Source organism: Chiloscyllium punctatum, chromosome 11 (assembly GCF_047496795.1).
Source record: "Chiloscyllium punctatum isolate Juve2018m chromosome 11, sChiPun1.3, whole genome shotgun sequence".
NCBI lineage: Eukaryota > Metazoa > Chordata > Chondrichthyes > Orectolobiformes > Hemiscylliidae > Chiloscyllium > Chiloscyllium punctatum.
Window position 1 is genome coordinate 12,778,702 of NC_092749.1, and position 21,387 is coordinate 12,800,088.

Consider the following 21,387-nt stretch of genomic DNA (forward strand, 5'->3'; position numbering starts at 1 on the left):
ATCTGCAGTCAGTCTGCTTACCATCGTGGTAACAATATAAGATGCAATGGAATCTATTCTCTGAATCCATTGTGGGTTTTGGCTCCTGTCCATTCAATATTTCATTCTCTCCTTGGACATGGACATCGCTGGCTGGGCTAGTGTTTATCCCCTGTTGCTAGTTGCTCTTGAGAAGGTGGTGGTGAGCTACTTTCTTGAACCACTGTAGTCCGTGTGCTGTAGGTTGACCCACAATGCCATTATGGAGAGAATTCCAGGATTTTGACCTAGCAAATGGCAATATATTTCCAATTCAGAATAGGGAGTGGCTTGGAGGGGATCTTGCAGGTGGTGGAGTTCCCATGTATCTGCTGCCCTTGTCCTTTGGGATGGACGTGGTCATGGGTTCGGAAGGTGGTGTGTGTCTAGAGTCATGGTGAGTTCTGTGGGTGCAGTGTTACAGATCCCATCTGTTCTTTTACGCTTCTACATAATGGTCAGTCTTTAAGTCTGTGCAGCAAGAATATCTGTCAGTGTTGTGGAACCAGTCTCTGACATCATTTCAAATCCACTTACATTTCCCTGTGGGGATTACAGATCAGCAGTCGGAAATGGGAATGTTGCCAGTTGTGGAATCATATGTGCCATCTTGACCGAGTGTTTGGGATTGGGAATCCAAACCTTTGGTGTGGCTTCACTGTGGGCAGGATGGAGGGGCACAGTGGTGTGTGTGGGGATGGGGTGGTGGTGGTGGTGGTGTGAAAAACCAGCCTGCCCGTGTTTTAAGTGATGAGCACCCTGGGCCCCCAGCTCTGAAATTCCCTTCTTAAGGCCTTCCCATCCTCCACCTCCCTTGAAGACGTCACTGTGCTGACATTGGCTTTCTCTGATGAACTGGGAAATTGGAAGTTTAAAAAAAACACAACCGGTTGCCCTATGTTTACATGTACCTCAAGCTGCCTCAAACTCAGGACTTCCCTCCCATAAAACCTCTCCGCCTCTCAGCTTCTTTGTAAGAGACACTCCTTAAAACCACTCTGACCAAGGTTTTGGCTGCTTGCCCCAATATCTCCACCGGGGCTGGGTGCCAAATTTTTGCTTTGCAATGCTCCTGAGAAAACATTTTATTGTTGCATCAAAGGTGGCGCTGTACACTGTTGTCATCATCATTTGGGCTCTAAGGACATTATGAAATCCCTGCTCTCTCTGTCTGTCTGTCTGTCTCTCTCTCTCTCCCTCTCTCTTGTTTTAGCCATGGTGACTGACTGACTGATTGCACAATGCAGTTGTCACCTCCTGAGCTGGATTTCTGACCCTCTCCCCCTCCTCATCCCTCTAAGACCATCATTCTCCTCCCACCAAGCACCTACCCCCCCCCCCCCCCCTCACTCTCACACACACACACACACACACACACACACACACACACACACACACACACACACACACACACACACACACACTAACTGCTAGGGTCTCAAGGAACCTGCTACCTTCCCCCTTCGACATTTCACGCCTCATCATCCATTTAATCAGAGTCATAGAGGTGTACAGCACAGAAACAGACCCTTCGGTCCAACCCGTCCATGCCGACCAGATATCCTAAATTAAACTAGTCCCATTTGCCAGCACCCGGCCCATATCCTTCTAAACCCTTCCTATTCATGTACCCATCCAGATGCCTTTTAAATGTTGTAATTGTACCAGCCTCCACCACTTCCTCTGGCAGCTCATTCCATACACGCATCACCCTCTGTGTGAAAAAGTTGCCCCTTCGGTCCCTTTTAAATCTCACCCCCATCTCACCCTAAACCTATGCCCTCTAGTTCTGCTGCATCTCTGCATTCCCGCAGACCTGGAAATGTAACCCCAGCCCAAGAAAGGACCTGCATTTTTGTAGCACCCTCTTCCGGTCTTAAACAGCTTCCCGGGGCCGTTTTGGACTATAGCCAGGTGGAAGAACAGTTCTGAGCTGGAACTGCGCGGGTTGGTCAATGGGAACTCAGTCGTGCTGCATGTCAGTAACCTGAGTCACATGCAAATAAGTGGGAGCAGAGATTTTAAACCTTTGTACATCAGTGCTGTGGTATCCACCTCTGTAGTTAACTGAGACTGGAGGGGGGAAAAAACTGGCTTCCTAGCCCCAGTTTATTGCACCTGGGTGTGGTGTCTTTTCCCCCTTCCCCCGGTTTGCTGAGTCACTTCTCTGGTTTCCTGACCCCCTACAGCAGCTCCTGTGGGAGGGAGTCACCAGACCTTGCAGTTGCTCTGTGTAATGGCAATAGACCAAGGCTCACCTATATGGAGTGAGGAAGGGTCTCAAGGGAGTTAAATGGGTGGGAGGAGTGGAAGGTGAGAAAGGTTAAAGAGGGAGAGGGATGGGGGGGGTGGAAAGAGAGGGAATGGAACAGGGGAGGAAAAGATGTGGGAGGTTGAGGGGGTGGGCAGGGATGGAAGGTGGGAAGTTGAGGTGGGGGCGTGAGAAAGAGAGGAGGTTCAATGCTGATGGAGGGGGGGGTGAAGTGGTGAGGGGGTGGGAGGTCATGCAAGGCATGGAGGGGTAAGAGAGGGCAGGGGGCATGCAAGGAAGGGAGAGGAAAGGGGAGGGTGGAGAGGGGCAAGGGATAATCGAGAGAGAGAGGGTGGAGAGACAGAGAGGGAGATAGTGTTGGGGAAGTGAGGTGGCAGGGACTTCATATGATAAAGTGAGAATGGAGAAAGGGAAGGAGACAGGGAACATGGGGTTAAAAGCACAGAGGGATGGAGAAGGAAGGACAAAAAGAGAAGGTAAAGAGAGAGAGCGAGGGAAAGGAGGGAGAGGGAAAGGGAAAGAGAGCGAGGGAGAGGGCAAGAGAAGGAGAGGGAAAGAGAGAGCGAGGTAAAGGAGGGAGAGGGAAAGAGAGACAGTGAGAAGGGTAGAAGAGAAAAAGGGAGAGATCAAGAAAGACTGGGGAGGGGGGTGTGCAGGGTGAAAGCAAAGTGGGGATGGAGTGAGGGGGAAAGGAAAGAGAAAAGAAGAAAATGGGTAGGCTGATTAGAGGGGGGAAGAGCTAGAAGAACTGAAGTCGATCCTTCCGAAAGCTGCTTCCAGTCCCTGGGTATTCTCAAGACAATATTTCATTCATGGAAATATGTACATTTAATACTCGGAACAAATACTCCCCCTAAAATTAAAAATCATGTAAAAGTAGTGCCCCTGAGCTTATCAGTGCACAGGGGTGCTGACTCGTTTCACTTTTAGAATTCTGTTATTAATTTTTTAAAGTAAAACTTCCAGGTGTCAGCACTGCTTTAGGGGGAGGGATGTGATTGTGTGGGTCCCCCCCCATTGCTGTGCAGCAGGTCGCTTGTCGGTGTAACCCTGAGGAGGGCCCTGTAGCTATTTCTGTGCGTGGATGTGCATCAGCGCTGGGTATTTTCTCTGGTGAGGAGTTTGTATGAGGAGTGCCTTGCATGCTGACACTCAGCCCAGTCACAGGTTGCCCTTATGATTGATAGCAGCCCCTGGAGTTTGCTGCTCGCCTCTCAGGAGTGACCTCAGAGGACAAACGAGGAATCTCCTGGATGCCAATGAAATGAATAAAGATTAAAGCCGTCGCTGTGCCTGTAAACATAGATTGTCAATTTATCTTCCTTGTAGAGAATGCCCTACCCTTGGGTTTTACGATAAGGGGACTCGGAAAGTGCTGTCGCTCCACTGGGCTATGCAAACTGGCTTTTAATGGAATCTCTAAGGTAATTAAACGCATTTATGTCTTTTTTTTTGCTCGATTCAAGTCTTGTCTGTCTGTGTGTGTGTGTGGAAGAGATAATTGTTTGGTTTTATCAGTCATTTTCTTACAACCTTAGCCAACTTTTGTTTTGACATTTGTTTGACAAGCCAACGTGGGTAGGAGCAGAGTTCTTATTTTTTTTATCGCCCCCGAATTTCGTAGTTTATTTTGAACAAGTTGCCCTAATCGTGTTAGAGCTGATATCTATCATGTTCTCATAAGCTGCAACTGTTTTTTTTGACGCTGTAAGTCTGCTGAGGCCGGGAGGATATGTGCTAAGTTTCCTCTGATCTGGTTAACTGCAGTAGTGTCGGTGAAAATGTTTGTCGGTATGTGTTTGTGTGTGTATTTCGGAGAGGTGTTGAAATTCTGCATTAGTTATCCTTTTGTGAAGTTTCACTGACAGACAGATAGAAGAAAGAAGACATAAGACCCTGTTCGGTGTAGATTTAAACATGTTTCTGCCTCTGACACTCTGTCCTGGCTGTTGGTGTACCTGAAAACTCCGGTCAGCTTTCTCTGAAAATCTTCCCAAGCTCCCCTCTTCCTGGGAACATTCTCGTAGTAGAATCGTGAATGTTGCAGTCTCGGACTCTCTCCAGTGCTCCCTCTCCTGTGTTCCCGGCTCTTCCCAGAGCCAATATCTCACTCGGTGTTCCCCAGGCTCAGTCAGTCAGTCAGTATCCATAATATCCCAGGGTCAGTGTACAGTGTTCCCCAGGGTCAGTCAGTATCTATAATATCCCCAGGGGCAGTTTCCAATGTTCCCCAGATTCAGTCTGTGTCCATAATATCCCCAGGGTCAGTCAGTATCCATAATATCCACAATGTCAGTGTCCTGTATTTCCCAGGCTCAGTCAGTATTCATAATATCCCCAGGATCAGTGTACAGTGTTCCCCAGAGTCTGTCAGTATCAATAATATCCCCAGGGTCAGTGTACAGAGTTCCCCAGATTCAGTCTGTGTCCATAATAATCCCAGGGTCGGTCAGTATCCATAATATCCCCAATGTCAGTGTCCAGTGTTCCCCAGGGTCCGTCTGCGTCTATAATATCCCCAGGGTCAGTCCATATCCATAATATTCTGGGCTCACTCTTTGTCCAGTGTCTCCTGGGGCTGGTGCCCACCAAGGGGTCTTTGTCATAAATAAGTTTCTGTCCTGCTGTAGTCTGCCATTTTCCTATCTGATACAGCCCTTTAGCGATTTCTGGAAGATCAGTAAAACTGAATTTGCTATGAAAATGAAACTGAGTAGCTTTAATAACATGGCAATACTGTGAAATTAATGCTTTAAAAATTTAATTCTTGGATGTGTTGAATGAAGAATGGAGAGTAAGAATTATTGGTTTATTTTGTACCTCGTATGTAACCTATCAGCTGCTTTAGCAACGTGAAGCCACTGTTATTTTTGCTTCATTTGCTTTGTTGCTTTCAATCTCGAATTCCAGTCGTACAGTAATTGGTGCACAGTTCCTTCCCTCTGAGTGGGAGGGACAGTGACAGCAGCTGTTGTTTCTGATTGATCTGACAGTGATGGACATTGGTCTGTCTGTGTATACAGTGGCATTGTTACCCTCGGTTCACGGCAGGACTTTAGCTTGTTAGATTGGACAGTGTGCCATCGCAGGAACAATGTTGGGCAATGTAGCGGGCAGTGGCTGTAAACTGTGCATCTGTTCTCTCTCCCTCCCACTACCTTGCTCGTAACCACTCTGCTCAGTAAATAGTGACACTCCAAAGCCAAGTGCTTTCCTCCACAACAATCTGCATTTTGTTGTTTTTTTAAATTAACTTGTGGGATGTGGGCATCACTGGCAGTGCCAGCATTTATTGCCCATCCCTAGTTGCCCCTTGAGAAGGTGGTGGTGAGCTGCCTTCTTGAACCGCTGCAGTCCACCTGCTGTGGGTTGACCCACGATGTTGTCAAGGGGAGAATTCCAGGATTTTCACCCAGTGACAAGTGAAGGGACAATGAAATATTTCCAAGTCAGGATGATGTCAAGCTTGGAGGGTAACTTGCAAGGGTTAGTGTTCCCAATTATCTGCTGCCCTCCTGCTTCAAGAGGTCAAGGGTCATGGGTTTGGAAGGTGCTGTTGAAGGATCTTTGGTGAGTTTCTGCAGTGCATCTTGTAGATCGTTCAGTAGCAGCAGTGTGTACTTCGATGGTGGAGGGAGAGAATGTTTGTGGATGTGGTGCCAATCAAGTGGGCTGCTTTGTCCTGGATGGTATCAAGCTTCTTGAGTGTTGTTGGGGGTCTGCACCCACCCAGGCAAGTGGGGAGTATTCCATCACACTCCTGACTTGTGCCTTGTAGATGGTGGATGGGTTTTGAGGAGTCAGGAGGTGAGTTACTGGCCGCAGGATTCCCAGCCTCTGACCTGCTCCTGTAGCCACTGTATTTATATGGTGAGTGTTTCAGTTATGAGTCAATGGTAACCCCCAGAATGTTGTTAGTGGATGATTCAGTATTTGAATGTTAAGGAACCGTTGATGGATTGTTTTTTATTTGGGATGGTCGTTACTTGCATTTTCCCCCCCCATGACAGTCCTTCACACTCTGCCCCCCCCCCCTAGTTGTCAATAATTGATGGTTGTGGTAGCTAGGTTTGAGGTTGTGCCTGGGATCAGATGGCCCACACTCCCCATTAGCACCTTCATTCCATCCTATCCTGCTGTTGAGTCATAGAAATGTACAGCCCAGAAAGAGACCCTTCAGTCCAACTCAGCCATGCTGACCAGATATCCTAAATTAATCTAGTCCTATTTGCTAGCATTTGGGCCTTATCCCGCTAAATCCTGCCTATTCATGGATCCATCCAGATGCCTCTTAAATGCTGTAATTGTACCAGCCTCCACCACTTCCTCTGGCAGTTCATTCCATACACACACCACCCTCTGCGTGAAAGGTTGCCCCTTAGGTTCCTTTAATATCTTTCCCCTCTCACCCTAAACCTACGCCGTCTAGTTCTGGAGTCCCCCACCGCAGGGAAAAGACCTTCTCAATTCACCCTATCCATGCCCCTCATGGTTTTCTAAACCTCTATAAGGTCATCCCTTCAACTTCCGATGCTCCAGGGAAAACAGCCCCAGCCTTTTCAGCCTCTCCCCTATAGCTCAGATCCTCCAACCCTGGCAACATCCTTGTAAATCTTTTCTGGACCCGTTCAAGTTTTATGACATCCTTCCTATAGCAGGGAGACTGGAAAAGATGCAAAACCTGCTGGTATACCACCCCTCTCACCTCCATCCAGGGCCCCAAACAGTCCTTCCAGGTGAGACAGAGGTTCACCTGCCTCTCTTCCAATCTAGTTTACTGCATCAGGCATTCCTGATGTGGTCTTCTCTACATCGGGGAGACCAAACATAAACTCAGGGAACAGTTCACTGAGCATCTCAGCCGGGCCTGCAGGGTCCGACCGGATCCCCCAGTCACCGCCAATTTTCAATTCCCCTTCCCACTCCCTTTCCAACATGACCATCCTCAGCTTCCTCCATTGCCATAATGAACCAGACCACAAATTGGAGGAACAACCACCTCATCTTCCGCCTGTGCAGCCTACAGCCCGGAGGACTCAAGATTGAGTTCTCCAACTTCAAATGACCTTCCTTCCCATTCCCCGACTCCCTTACCAGCCCCTGCCCCTCCCTTCCACTCCTCCCAGCCACCAACTGGATTCATTCCTCTCATTTGACCAACCAGGTCATACCCTCTACCTGTCTTCACCTATCCCCACTTCACCACCCTGCCCCCGCCATCCCCTTTATCTGCAGCTCCCCCAACACCCACCCTATTCCAAAGAAAAGTTCCACCTGAAACATTGACCTCTCCATCTCCTGATGCTGCCTGGCTTGCTGTGTTCTTCCAGCCTCCTGCCTGTCTACCTCAGACTCGAGTTGGATGCAGTATTGCAAAAGAGGCCTAACCAATATCCTGTACAACCACAACATGACCTCCCAACCTTTATACACAATGCACTGACCAATAAAGGCACACGTACCTAATGCCTTCTTCACTGCCCTATTTATCTGGGGCTCCATTTTCAAGGAACTCTGAACCTGCGCTCCAAGGTCCCTTTGTTCAGCAACGCTCCCTAAGACCCAAAGTATGTAAACTCCTGCCCTGATTTGCCTTACCAAAATGCAGCACCTCACAATTGCTTGTCCGATTTTGGATCTTGACAAGATACATGATACATGTGGTGTAGAGAGAGCCCATCACAACTAGAAGCATTTTGTCATCTCCAGTGACTCTAACCTGCTTTTCATTGTTGGATGCAGTTAAATAATTCTTCTGTTAATATGAATTTAAACAAACAGTCAGCGTGCAGACTGGAGAGCAATCGGTGGATCTCACTGGTCTCTGCACACACTCTGACATACGCTGAAATGGCATTTACAACTCCGAACGTACATCATAAACAGGTACCGATTCATTATAATAGATAGGCTTTGTAGTTCTCACTGCCCAAAAATAGCTTGGTCGTGACAGAAGATAGTAGTTAGAAACCAGTTATGACAGGTGCAGAGATTTCGCCAAGCACTGTACAACTTCATTCTTACCAGAAGAATAAAAAAAAACTGCATTTGCAAAGCACCCTATTCACAACCTCAGCGCAGACAAAATGTGCTTTGCAGCGAAGGGAGCACATTTGAAATGTCGTCACTGGTGTTGTGTGGGGGGCGCGGGAGCTGGGGGGGGGGGGGGGAGAAAAGAGGCCGCTAGTTCAAGCACAACAAGAGCTCACAACCAATGTGTGAGATTACCAAATTATTTGTATCTTTAGTGATGTTTATTGAGGGATGCGCATTATTTAAGACAGTGGGGAATGGGAGTTTTTCACATCTGAGAGGAGAGTTGAGGCCCCTCTAAAAGATGATTCTCATGTTGTTTCTCCAAAGCCCTTCAGCTGGAGTATCGTCAGTAAATCTTGAAGTATCGCATCAATGATGTGACACAAACTTAATCTAAGGAAGAGGATTTTGCTCTGTTCCAGTGTGTACAGCCAGCCAGCAGCCCACCCTGACAAAGTGCTTCAACTCTTGGTGGCTCTGGAACATTGTGTGTCCTCCCCTCACTTTCCCTTTGTTTGGTGAGCCTGCAAACCCTACACTTTTCCAACCTTTCCCCCACCCATCCCCATCCACGCCCACAAACTCTGGGAGCTCCTCCAGTCACACCTGCTGTGACCTTTTTGGATTCCTCCAACTAGACGAAAGTGAGGACTGCAGACGCTGGAGATCAGAGTCCAGACCAGAGTGGTGCTGGAAAAGCGCAGTAGGTCAGGCAGCATCCGAGGAGCAGGAAAATCGACGTTTCGGGCAGGAGCCCTTCATCAGGAATGGCCTGATGAAGGGCTTTTGCCTGAAATGTCGACCTTCCTCTGACTCTAGCCTCTTACATGTCCCAGATTCTGATACAAACAGATTTTTAGGACATGCCACCCATACTTCTAATCTTCAGTGAATACAATGATATCTGACTCAATTTCTCATTCTACTTTAGTCCTGCCATCCCAGGAATCAATTTGGTAAACTCTTGCTGCACTCCCTCTATAGCCAGAACATCCTCTGATAAGGAGACCAAAACTGCACGCAGTATTCCAGGTGTGGCCTCACCAATGTACCCGTCCAAAAATGTGCAGGTCAGATGAATTGGCCATGCTAAATTGCCCTCTAGTGTTAGGTGCATTAGTCAGGGGTAAAGGTAAGGGAGTGGGTCTGGGTGGGTTGCTCTTCGGAGGGTTGGTGTGGACTCAATGGGCTGAAGGGCCTGTTTCCACACAGTAGGGAATCTAATCTAATCTAACCTAACTAATCCTGAGGGTGAAAAGGAAGATTTTCAAGACCTCATCCAGAAGAGAATCCTTGCAAAAGTCCAGAAGCCCCTGCAGCATTGAACTGACTGATGTGTCCCTGCTCAGGCTTAATATGGGGCTTTTGAACTATGAAGGCCAAGATAACATGGTTACGTTGAGACTAATGCACTTTACACAGCACCGACTCTGGCTTTATAATGACATCCATTAATCAATTGTGCTTGTGGCTCATCATTTCATTGGCATCCCAAACAGAATTACCATCTTGCTGCTCCGTCCTAACTGCGTTGTCATTCAATAAACAAATTATTGCCATTGTTCCTGTAACGAAAGCAGAGATTCCCGTAAAATGAGCATTCTGAGTGTGTGAAGGTACAGCCAGATAGTGCTGGGGATACTCAGCAGGTGCTGACAGTAACCACAGAGAGAGGAACACAGTTAACTGTTAACCTTCGGAATTCTGACCTTTTCTGACAGAACTGGGAAATTTTCAATCAAAAGAACAAGGGAGACATTTTGTCTCAGGGCTCACACATTTCATTAACTCTTGTTTCTCCCAGTGCAGATGCTGCAAGACTTGGTGACTTCAGCATTAACTGGTTTTGTTAATCTGTAAGTTTCCTAGTAGTTCGGCCCTTTTTTTTTCTCAGATGAATTTTAGGAAAACTTTTCTCTTCCTGATAATTTGGAGGAGCTGGTAACATGTTGGCTTTACAGGAATTAGAACCTTTGAAAGATATTTGGACAGGTACATGGATAGGAAAGGTTTAGATGAGCCAAATGCAGGTAAATGGGACTGGTTCAGTTTAGGAAACCTGGTCGGCATGGATGAGATGGGTCGAAGGGTCTGTTTCCATGACGCTCGGACTTTCTGGTACGCTAACATCCTTTAGAGAAGGAAATCTGCCATCCTTAGTTGGTCTGGCCTACACGTGACTCCAGACCCACAACAAATGAGGCTGATTGTTGAAAATGGTACAAGTAAGCCACTCAGTTAAAGGGGCAAATAGAGATGGGTAATAAATGCTGACCTTTGCCAGCAATGTTCACGTTCCGTTAACGAATGCATTGACTAAGCACACATGTTCAAATCTTGCAGATCTCTTTGTAGTTATATTAGAGGCAGTACAAGTCAGTCTCTATATCTCTAGGTTAGAAGGGGCAGGAATTCATGACTACCTGCTGGTTGCTGTTATTGGAATCAGATCAAGTAACCCCCATTCTCACAAACTCACCCCCACCAACCTTCCGCAGCAGCAGTGTGCACTATGTACAAGATGCACTGCAGAAATTCACCAAATATCCTTGGACAGCACCTTCCAAACCCACAACCACTTCCCTCTAGAAGGACAAGGGCAGCAGATACATGGGGAACACCATCCCTTTGCAAGTTCCCCTCCAAGCCACTCCCTATCATGACTTGACAATATATCGCCATTCCTTCACTGTGGCTGCGTCAAAATCCTGGAATTCCCTCCCTAAGGGCATTGTGACTCTTAACTACTATGAAGGATCAAGAAAGCAGCTCACCATCGCCTCCTCAAGGCCAGTTACGGACAGGCAGTAAATTCTGGCCCAGCCAGCAATGCCCATGTCCCATAAATTAATGTTAAAGAAAAATGCCACGTGACAAGGGGAACGGGTGTGAAAGTGGTATTAAATTCCCAAGGTTGGGTCCATTGATCAATTGAATGTTGGAGTATAATCAATCGGCCGAAAGGTCTACTACTTCCTACATCCTTTTTATGTAGGGTGTGGGTGTAAACATGTACACGTAAACATACATAGAGTTGCAGTCAAGGTAGGTTTAGGTTCTGCCACATGACGGAGTGAATGAAGCTGCATAGTTGAGATACCAGGGGATGACGTGCCCGACCCTGTGACCTTCAAGGAAGCACAGAAGAAGAGAATTAAACGGTATATTCCCATGTTTCTGCCTCACACACCCAGCCCCCCAGGAGGTGAGAAGGTGACACTTGTTCAGGCTACGCACGTTTTGAAATCCTGATTGGCTCAGCTAACAAGAAGGGACAAGTAGAGACCAAGTCTTAATCCAGGGGTGTGCCTAATGGCACCACTCTCTGCTCTGAGTTATTCCTTCCCATCAATGACAAAAATGAGTAAGTCAACAGCAGAATGTGGTTTGAGTGTTGCACACGTGAGAGAATCTTTGTGTAAAAGATGATTGCCGTACACTAGCTTGATTAATTATTGTCACACACCAAGATGCAGCGAAAAAGTATTATTTTGTCTAAATGCAGGCAGATTGTACCATATAAACTACATCAGGGTTGCAGAACAGAGGGCAGAACACAGTGTTACAGCTGCAGGAAAGGTGCAGCAGAGGTGAAGTTTATTTTAAAGTTGTTTTTAAATTTTTCTCTCTATCTCATGAGTCGGAAAGTGAGATTTGATTTGCCAGTTGGTTGGTTGCATTACTTTGTAATGCATTTTGGGACAATCTAAAAGGGCACTAAGTCAATGCTGTGTCAGCTAATGACTCAGTTGGTTGCAAACTTGCCTCTGAGCCAAACCTCATTGCAACAGCCCCATTCCAGAGACAAGAACACAAAGTCTTAGGTGGGTGTCCCACTGTAACACCGAGGGACTGCTGTGTTGTTGGGAGGTGCTACCTTTCTCGTGAATTGCTCTCTGCTGTCTCACAGCTGGTTGAAATGGATCCTGAGAGAGATGATGCTGTCTGCTTTGAAGAGGAGCTGTGGTGTTCCCCTTGTGTGTTGAGGCCAATATTTACTCCTCAATCTATGAGTGCACAATCATCCTCTGCACAAGTTGCGTTTCCGAAATTACAATAGGGACTACTGTAGTACTTCAGTGGCTGTGAGACAGACCCAATGTTGTGAATACTGTAATGTAAATCCAACTCTTTGTGCAATCTCTTTCATGCCATTGCTAACACTCTCTCTTTTCCCTACCCACCCCAACCTCTACCACGAGGCCTTGCTTACCTCTAGTCTTTACTATCCCAGTTCCCATGTTGGCTGGTTTCCCGTGTTCTAACCTCCATAAACCTGAGGTCATCCAGAACTCTGGCATCCGTGTATTAGCTTACAGCAAGTTCTGTCCCCCTGCACTCCAAGCCCAATTAAGAGGGAATTGATGGCATAGTGGTTTTATCATGACACTGGTTAATCTAGAGACCCAAGCGACATTCCAGGTCCAATACCTGCCACGGCAGATGGTGTAATTTGAACTCAGTAAAATCTGGGAGTAAGAATCTAATGATGAGTGTGAATCCATTTCGATTGTTGGGAAAATCCTGTCTGATTCACTAATGCCCTTTCGGGAAGGAAACTGCCATCCTTACCTGGTCTGGCCTAATGTGACTCCAGACCCACAGCAATGTGGCTGACTCTTGACTGTTCTCTGGGCAATAAATGCTGGCCTGGCCAGTGATGCCCTTATGTGAATGTATTTTTAAAAAAAACTAACTTTTTGTTCTTCCTTTCAAATGGCTCCCGATGGCACCCGATCTCTGTGATTCCCTCCAACACCACAACCTTGTGATTCTTGCCTCTGGTGCACCTCATTAACATAGCTCTGCCATCTTTGCCAATGCCTTCAGTAGCCAGGACCTCCAGCTCTGCAATTCCCCTCCCTGTCTGCCTTTGGACCCCTCTACCTGACTTTCCTCCTTTTTTAAAACCCTCCTTAAAGCTGTCCTCCCTGACCGAGCCAGTATGTCTTTGATGTTCTGTGGGGCTATATAAATAGAAGTTGTCATTCACCCTTACTTCTTGTCGGCAGTCCCTTGAAGACCTCCTTCCTCTTTTAGGGTGAGTCTGTCTGTACATGGCTGTACAGACTGATGGGGTTACCACTGGCCATGTTACACTGGGAAGGGATGGCTGGGGCATTGGTGGGGCAGCGTGTTCCTTACGCCATCTGTGCCTGGCTTCCACCTTTTCCTGACAGCACGTCTTGAGGTGTTTGACTACTTCCGGGATGCACTTCCTCCACTTTGGACGGTCTTGGGCCATTGATTCCCAGGTGTTGGTGGGAATGCTGTACTTCACCAGTGAGGCCTTGAGGGTATCCCTGAGGCACTTCCCCTGCGGCTGGCCTGCTGGGAATAGAGCATCCAGCTTGACTTAGAACATGCTCTGAACTATATGAACTCTCATTTCGAAGGAGGAGGCATGAGGTCAGCCTCATGTGCCCCACTCCATTTTTGAGACTCCAGCCCTGGTAATCACTTCACAAAACCCCCTTTTTGTAAAATAACTTAACAGTGGTTGACATGCACGGTTATGGAGAGTACCCACTTGCAGTGCTCTGTTTACGAGACTTAACCTTGTTCCTGGTGAAAATGAGGACTGCAGATGCTGGAGATCACAGTCAAAACGTGTGGCGCTGGAAGAGCATTCCTTCTCTCTCACCCCCAAAATTCCTGATGAAGGGCTTATGCCCGAAACATTGATTCTCCTGCTCCTCGGATGCTGCCTGACCTGCTGTGCTTTTCCAGCACCACACGTTTGACTTTACCTTTGTCCCAGTGGACAGAGTTCACTATAATGTCATACAAGACCAGGGTCTCAGAGTCAATCAATTAATTTGTAATGTGAAGCATACAATTGGCAAATTCAAAAACCTTGCCCCATAGAGTCATAGAGATGTACAGCATGGAAACAGACTCTTTGGTCCAACCAGTCCATGCCGACCAGATATCCCAACCCAATCTAGTCCCACCTACCAGCACCCGGCCCATATCCCTCCAAACCCTTCCTATTTATATACCCATCCAGATGCCTCTTAAATGTTACAATTGTACGAGCCTCCACCATTTCCTCTGGCAGCTCATTCCATACACGTACCACCCTCTGCATGAAAAAGTTGCCCCGTAGGTCTCTTTTATATCTTTCCCCTCTCACCCTAAACCCTATGCCCTCTAGTTCTGGACTCCTTGACCCCAGGGGAAAGACTTTGTCTGTTTACCCTATCCATGCCCCTCATAATTGTCATTTTAGTGAGAATTGATGGGGGGGGGTTAATTGCCTTGATGGAATAGAGGTTTAATGATAACAAGGGTTGGGAGAGAGTATAGAGACGGTGTGCTCAAATTATGATGAATAAGGAGAAATTGAATGGAACTATCAGAACCAATCACCAATGGACATTGGCTTCAAGATTTTAGATAACTGAGCAAAAGTGTAAAGGGGGAGACCTTTAATGCTGCAGGCTGGGATGATGTGGAACGCGTTGCCAGAGAGGGTGGTGGAAGCAGATTTAACTTTCAAAAAGGAAATTAGGTATGTTCTTGGAAAAGGAATTAAAGCTGTTGGGAAAGAACTGGGAGGAGATGGGTTGAATGGCAGTCTCCTATGCTGTAAGATTCAGAGATTGAAGGTAACACCACCCCCCCCCCCCACCCCCACCTAATCCTAGTGGAAACTACCTGTAGCAAGACACAGAGCAATGATGACAATCAGGGTCACTCACCATTTGGGGCTGCCCTGGGGTTTGATCTCCTGGACACTGCTGTAAACAAGCTAGTGAGGAAGCCTTATGGAGGCAGTGAGAGAGGCCATTCAGCCTATGGAGTCCATGCCAGCTCAGTCCAGCCTATCCAGATCCCATTCTGTGCTGGCTTTCCTGTTCTTTGGCCGCTTGTTCCTCATTAATTATGAATCATGTTCAATGAAATGATGGTTGAAAATGGTCCAACCAGAAATATGAGGTTTACCATTGACAGTGGAAGGTAGTGAGTCACTAGAATGGACATAGCAGCTGAATAATACCAGGTGATTGTAGGTGAGGGGGCGTGGTTCATGTGATGAAGGGCCTGGTCATTGGAGGAGAGAAGTCACATCAGAAAGGGTGTGGTGATTGGAGGAAAAAGCATTGTAAGTCCGTGAGAAATAGGAACAGGAGTAGGTCATTCAGCCCCTCGAGCCTGAGCTGCCATTTAATAGTTGATCTAACATTCCTTGCAGCCACTTTCCTGCCTTGATTTCCCAACTGATGAAGAATCTATATCTCTCAGCCTTAAATACACACAAGGACTCTGTCCCCACAGACAAGACATTCCTAAGACACTCAACCCTCTCAGAGAAAGATTGAGTCATAGAATCCCTACAGTGTGGAAATAGGCCATTTGGCCCGACAAATCCACACTGACCCTTCGAAGAGTATCCCACCCAGATCCATTCTTCTACCCTGATACTCCATGTTTCCCCTGAATGATGTACCTAGCCTGAACACTATGGGCAATTTATCATGGCCAATTCACCTGACCTGCACATCTTTGGACTGTGGGAGGAAACTGGAGCACCTGGAGGAAACCCACACAGACACTGGGAGAATGTGCAAACTCCACATAGACAGTCGCCCGAGGCTGGAATTGAACCTGGGTCCCTGGTGCTGTGAGGCAGCAGTGCTAACCATTGAGCCACCATGCCGCCCCATCTCAGTGAGAAGCTGTCGCCCCTTTCTTCTGAGACTATAGCCTCTGGTTCTCGACTCTCCTATGAGAGGAAAACATCCTCTCAGCATTGACCCTGTCAAACCCCTTAAGAATCCAATATTTCATGATGAAGTTTCTTTTTATTCATTGGACAAGAGTGTCACTGACTAGACCAGCATTTATTCACCAGAAGGTAGTTAATAGGCAACCCCGTTGTTGGAGGTCTGGAGTCACAGGGAGGCCAGACCAGGTAAGGATGGCAGATTTCAATCCCTAAATGGCATTAGTGAACCAGATGGGTTTTTCTGGCAAGTGACAGTGGATTAGACTCTTAATTCAGGTTTTTATTGAATTCAAATTGTGGCTGCGTTTGTACCTGCCCTCCCAGAACATTCCCGGGTCTCGCTGGAATAACAATCCAGCGATAATACCACTAGGCCGCTGGTGCTTGGAGGAGAGCAGTTGTGAGAAAGAGTGTGTTGACTTGGCGGATTTGGGGACTATGGTGAAACCTCTGGGAACATGGCGATGGAATATTGACACCAACCTGTGGTAATAGAGGATGTGTAACACAGTGGGGAGCGTCCCTGCCTCCAAGGTAGAACCTCTTGGCTTGAGTCCTACCCCAGGCCTTGATAGTCAGGGCAGGTGCATTTTGAAACACTATAAAACATAAGAGCTGAGGCAAGCCACTCAGACCATCGAGTCGTCAGCCACACAGGTCGACTGTCAAATGCTTCCAGTCGGGCTGGGTGGAGGTCTGGGTAAGCAATGCTTGACGTTGAGTGCCTCAAGATATAGCTTTTGGCTTCTGACAAGTCAACTTTTCCCAGGGGCAAGAAATGGGAACGTGCTGCAGGAAGAGACATCAGCATGTGCTTTATCTGTCTGATGGAACTGTGGGTGTGGGCAGTCTTCAGAGTCTAAGCTCTTAGACTGCAGTGAGTCAGCTGATCAAGGGCGTTTTATTGTGTAATGACAGAATCTGTGCCTGTGCGATCGGGCACTGACGACATTGTATTTGTGTTATTTATAGAACTTTGAGGTAAATATGAAGCCTTTAAGTTCAAAGATCACGTCAGCTGAATGGAAGGCTCAGCAGATTCACTGTGCACGTGCGAGTCGTGGTGTTCTGAAGCAAACTTTTTACTTTCCATTTCCTCACCAAACCAATGTCACTTGCGGCATGAAAAATGGAAATTTCCTTCCATCTCCAAAAAAACTAAGGCGTTACAGGGTCTCATTTTAATTTCAGATGATCAAGTGTGACTATTTTCTTAACCCTTTTCTCTCTCCTCGCTTATTGTGTAATCTGATGATGTAACGAATCTTCAACACTGGCACTGGTTCAGATTGAAATAAACCATCCTCTAGCTCCATGCTTTAATCAGATCCCCCTGTCCCAGAGCCAGGACCATGGGCTAGAGTTTCAACGATAATTTATCACTCTGAAATGCCTTTATCTTAATCGCAGAAACAAAACCTCCAAGGTGTCTCCTGTTTAAAAAGGAAAACATGACACCAAAGGCTGGGTGAGAGAGGAGTGAGAGAGTGGGGCAGAACGGCCGCCTCCTCTTTCTGCGCCACCATTGTGAAGGAATGATGTGGAGGCTCCGGTGTTGGACTGGGATGGACAAAGTTAAAAATCACGCAGCACCAGGTTATAGTCCCAACAGGTTTACCTGGTGTTGTGTGGTTTTTAACATGGTGATGGAAGCAACTGGATAATTCTGACACTCAGTGTATTCGACACACACATCAATGCTTTCTGATTTGGTAAAGCTCCTTTTTGTTTACTCTTTATCACCCTAGTGGTTGCATGTTACACAGATGTCAGTTTGTTTATCGACAAGGGAGTCGAGCGACTATGGGGCGGGGGGTGGTGGAGGGGGGGGGGCGGGGGGTGAAGACAGGACAAGAACACCACAAGGCAAAAGTGAGGACTGCAGATGCTGGAAACCAGAGTTTAGATCAGAGTGGTGCTGGAAAAGCACAGTAGGTCAGGCAACATCCGAGGAGCAGGAAAATCAATGTTTCGGGCAAAAGCCCTTCATCAAGACCAGCCATTATTCTCTTGAGGGGTGGAACAGGCTCAAAGCTCGAGGTGGTCTGGTCCAGCTCTTCACATCCAATGGCCCTCTGTACCAATAATGGATGCTTTCTACCAGGCAAGAGTCATTGGGAAGGAACAATGGAGATTGATAAGGTGGTACTCGGGGATTGTCACTTCAAGATTAGGTTGAAAAAGTTGTTCTTTTCTCTTTGGAGTGAGGGAGATTGAGGAGAGGGGTTTGATGGACAGGCTCCCACAGTGTAAACAAAGGAAAGCTTTTCCCTTTAGTGGACTCCCCATTGACGGATGGGCAAAGATTTATGGGTTTTGGGGAAGAGATGGACTGGGGATGTGGTGAAAAACTTTGTAGTGAGTAATAATGGTCTCTTGATGGAGATGATGAACGATTCTGGAAGGATGCTTGCAGGGGATAGAGCAGGAGTATGAACCAACTGGACTGCCCTGTAGAGAGTCAGTGTGGGTGGGTGTGCCAAAGGACCAGTTTCCATGCCAAAACCATCACTGAACCTTGGTCGCACGTGCCCCCTGGGTTGTATGATTGTGCACGTGCTGGTGGGGATGCCAGTGGAATCCCAGTTGTAACCTGACTTCCTGTATCCGCTAACCAGACTTTCTTCTGGCTGGTATTGGCTAATTTGGCACAAATCAAAAGTTTAATTGGGACTCTTGCTGAACCTTGTGGCTTTGGCTATCTGACTGTGTTAAACCACCTCCTCCCTACCTGAACCACTGGAGAGTTGCTGCTGGCAATGCTGAGGCAATCTGGGAACATTCACTCTTCTCCATCACTTGTTAGTGGTTTGGCATTATCAAAACAACCAAATTTTGCACATTGACCTTAACCGTCTGTTCAGATGTTAACATAAAGAATTGTTCTTTCCACAGTATATGCCACTTGAAATGGAAACTATTAGCAGCATATGAAATAGATTTGTTTTCCAGAAAGTGCAGATCACAACAAATTCCATGGTCGAGAGCACGTTTGCGGTCGAATGATGCTTTAACCCCCACCCCCCGGCCTTCCAATTCATTACTCTGTTCTTTCTTTTGATTCTGTAACTGCATTCTCAGGCACTGTTGAGCACATGAAACACTGGGCATCTCAACAAAAGAAACGAGCAGAATAAGACCATTCAACCCCTCGAAGCTCTTTCAGTAAGATCATCTTGTCCCAAATTGCGCCTTCTCATCTCTGCCCAACCCCGTGCCTAATGAGAATGTTCCCACCTCTGTCATAAAAATATTCACTCACTCTTCCTCTGAGGCGGAGTTCCAAAGATTTTGATTTGATTTATTCTAGTCATGTGTACCCAAGTACAGTGAAATGTTTTGTTTTGTGAGCAGTACAGGCAGATCATGGCAAACGAGGACATACAGATCATAAGGTGCTTAGACAGAGTGAGACATACAGGGTCAGGGCTGCACAGGAGGTGCACAAAGTAAGATCAACATTTAATTGAAGTTAGAGAGGTCCATTCAGCAGGGAAGAAGCTGTTCCTAAACCTCTTGGTATGTGTGTTCAAGCATCTATATCTTCTGCCTGACAGAGGTGGTCTCACGACCTTCTGAAAGGAAATAAAATCTCTTCATCCCATCTCCATCTTGAAATGGTGCCCCCTAGTTTTGGACTGACTTACAGGAGGAGAAATCCTTCCCATGTCCAACTTGCCAGGACCGTTCAGGATCTTAAACCCTTCGATCAATCATCCCTCACTCTTCTAAACTCCTGTGAAAACTTTACAAAGCTTTCCTCGTAAGGCACCCCGATCATTCCAGGTATTAATCTAGCAAATCACCTCTCGGCTGTCGCCAACGCTTTTGCATCCTACCTCCATGAAGGAGACCAAGATAGCATCCAAGGACCATACGACTTGGCAGATCGTGTCTGAACTGTATCTCCCTTGACCAGCACTCCTGAAAATTACAGTCAAACAATGATTTTTGCTGTTTGTCTTTCGTGTGCAAACTGGCTGCCTCATTTCCTACACCTACACCAGTGCCTACAAAAGTATCCCATTGGCTGGGCCACCCTTCAGGGATGTACTGCCAAATTTGTTTTTTTTTGTCAGAATGAGGTGCCCGGGTACACTCTGAGCAATGTGAGTGGCTGTCTCCCTCAAGTGTGCCCTACGCTGGAGGGCTGGACTTGTCATGGCACCTCCTCACCCACCCCTGACGACCTCAGAATATTTGGGCTTGGGATAAGTTGGAGCGAGAGTTGGGCAGACACTGAAATCCATAACCCACCCACCATGTGGAAGTCAATAACTAAGAGTCTGTTGCGCTTGTTAAATGTTCCAGAGAGTGGGAGTCCCTCAGTGAGAAGCAGTCCCAGTCTGCATTCATATAGCCCACAATACAACACATTGAGACTCCGGTGAGGGTGGGGGGGGTGGGGACGGTATTTTTGACCTGTGGCGTGGGAGATCTGTGTCTCTCGTTCCCTCCCCTACCCCCACCACCCCCACATGAGACTCTGTCCTTGATCTGAAGGAGAATGGACTCATGCCTACTTCATGGTATTCAGCTTCCTTTCAAGGGTGTCCATAGTATCATGGATTCGTTTGTAAAAGGCAGTTCCTGTCATGTTTCTCTGCCAATTGTAGACCTCCTCCTCCCTTTAGAATTGTAGAAGAATTGAATTTTGCAGCACAGAAGGAGGCCATTGGACCCATCATCTCTGTACCAGCTGCCAAAAGAGCCACCTACCTAGTTGCACACTCTAGCCTTGTCTCCATAGCCCCCCTCACCGCATCCCTTTCAAATGTATATCCAGCTCTCTTTGAAACCTTCTATAGAATCTGCCTCCAAATCCCACAACTCTGAGTACAGAAGTTTCTCCTCATCACACTCCTCGCTCGCTTGTTGACAATTGTGATATTGTGATCCCTAGTTACTGACGTGAGGTACGGCGCTGGAAAAGCACAGCAGGCCAGACAGCATTCGAGGAGCAGGAGAATTGATGTTTTGTGCATAAGCCCTTCATCACAATTGAGACATTTCCAATGAAGAGCTTATGCCTGAAATATCGATTCTCCTGCTCCTCAGATGCTGCCTGACCTGTTGTGTTTCTCCAGCACCACACTCTCGTCTCTGATCTTCAGCATCTGCAGTCCTCACTTTCTCATAGTTACTGACATACCAACTAGTGGAAACAAAGTCGTTCTCACGCTCATACTCTCTCTCGTGCTCTCTCTCTCTCTCTCTCTCGCACCCTCGTTGTCCTTCCCTAACTACCGTTGACGTGTTCACAGAGGGAAGGGGGGTTCACTTTTTGCATTGTGTCCCTGAGTAATCAGTAAGGGCAGGAAACTGCAAA

The 21,387-nt window shown here is 47.1% G+C and overlaps 1 protein-coding gene across 6 annotated transcripts in view; it reads left to right on the forward strand.

Annotated features, from left to right (window-relative positions):
- The window catches only part of hivep2a (HIVEP zinc finger 2a), a 234,445-nt gene that overhangs the window by 76,003 nt on the left and 137,055 nt on the right, over positions 1 to 21,387 (forward strand). For 3 of the 6 annotated variants that reach the window (XM_072580305.1, XM_072580304.1, XM_072580303.1), the window contains exon 2: positions 3,620 to 3,714. The exons of the other annotated variants lie outside the window; for them this stretch is intronic. The gene's annotated coding sequence lies outside the window, so the exon portion shown is untranslated. The remainder of the gene's footprint in view (positions 1 to 3,619; positions 3,715 to 21,387) is intronic. 6 annotated transcript variants of the gene reach the window in all.